Genomic DNA, 1,287 nt, shown 5'->3' with positions numbered 1-1,287 from the left:
AATATCCATGTGCACTCAGATTCCTAATAGGGAGCTGCCAAAGGTTTTACCTTGAGCCCTGTACAAAGAGGGACCAGAAAATTAATGTAGTTTCATAGGGAGGCGTTTAAACTTTAGGAAATAACATTTTTTTTTCCTGCCTCAGGTTTATTTGTACAAACAGCACAGGAGGACCCCAGCCCCATACCGATGGCAGCCGGTGGGCGGTGCAGGGGGAGGGGGTGGTTGCACCAGTCCTTCTGTCCTCACGTTGGCACACAGAGATACCTACTCTGAAGCCTTTGTAGGGGCCTGGGCACCTTTGGGAGCCTGAGCTGGAACTGAAGCTGGAGCTGCAGCCTGGACCTTGGTTTGGTCCTTAACCTTGGCCTTTGGCCAGCATAGCCTGAGCCCCTTGGCAATGCAGGCACGAGCATGCTTCCCCAGCTTGGGGTGGGCAGTGTAGGCAAGTCCATCGAGCTTGTGGCTGAAGTCGCACACACTTCAGGGTGTACTTTGGGATCCTGGGCTTAGCTTCCTTGGGCTTTACAAGGCCTTGATAGCCTCGGCACGTGCACTCATGGCCTTGGCACTGTTGGCCCGCATCTTCTTCAGGCCCTTCTTGTGCTTCTTCGCAAAGCGCATGTTCCTCAGGAACTTGGGGTCCATCCCCTTAAGAGATTCGTATCTTTGTGATCGGGGTTTCTTGATACCATTTCTGTGCCATTTTCAGGACTGGTTGTGTGTGGTGTGGTTCTTGGACCTGGTCATGTCTGCACTTTAAGCCACGGCTCCTGAAGCACCTACAGTTAGAAGAGCAGGAAATATCTTAATGATAACAAATGTGGCTTTTTCCAAAGGTTATTGCACAGCTATTTGTGCTCAATTAACTACCGGTGATGATAATCATTGAGAATGTGGCTGAGGCTGCAGCCATGCAGCTACTGTCTAAAGCCCACAGTCCCTTGGCAAAGGGCAGCACCGCAGAGAGGGCTCCCTTGGTGATGGAGCACGAACATGTTCGGGCATGGTTGGTGGCCTTTTCCCCTTTAGAGGAATTTCTTTGTGAGAAGCTAGAAAGAGCCTTACAGGTAACCCAGTTGACTTGTCTGTAAATCCTACAGCTCATCAGCATTGCCTGGGAAATTTGTTAACAATTATAGATACCCAGCATCTGACCCCAGAACCATTAAATCTTGGGGAGGAGAATGAGGATTTATACTATAAACAATTTCAGCAGGTGGCTCCAAAGTTCAGCCAGGCTTGAAAACAACTTTTGCCCAACTGCCCTTGTTTCATAAAGTAGTA

General features: G+C 49.4%; 1 pseudogene; it reads right to left on the bottom strand.

Annotated features, from left to right (window-relative positions):
- Positions 1–267: 267 nt before the first annotated feature.
- Positions 268–750, bottom strand: LOC712239 (large ribosomal subunit protein eL29 pseudogene; annotated as a pseudogene).
- Positions 751–1,287: the final 537 nt, after the last annotated feature.

Source organism: Macaca mulatta, chromosome 2 (genome assembly GCF_049350105.2).
Source record: "Macaca mulatta isolate MMU2019108-1 chromosome 2, T2T-MMU8v2.0, whole genome shotgun sequence".
In the NCBI taxonomy this organism is placed as follows: Eukaryota; Metazoa; Chordata; class Mammalia; order Primates; family Cercopithecidae; genus Macaca; species Macaca mulatta.
Note: the sequence above shows the minus strand (reverse complement) of the source record. Positions and strands in the feature narration are given on the sequence as shown.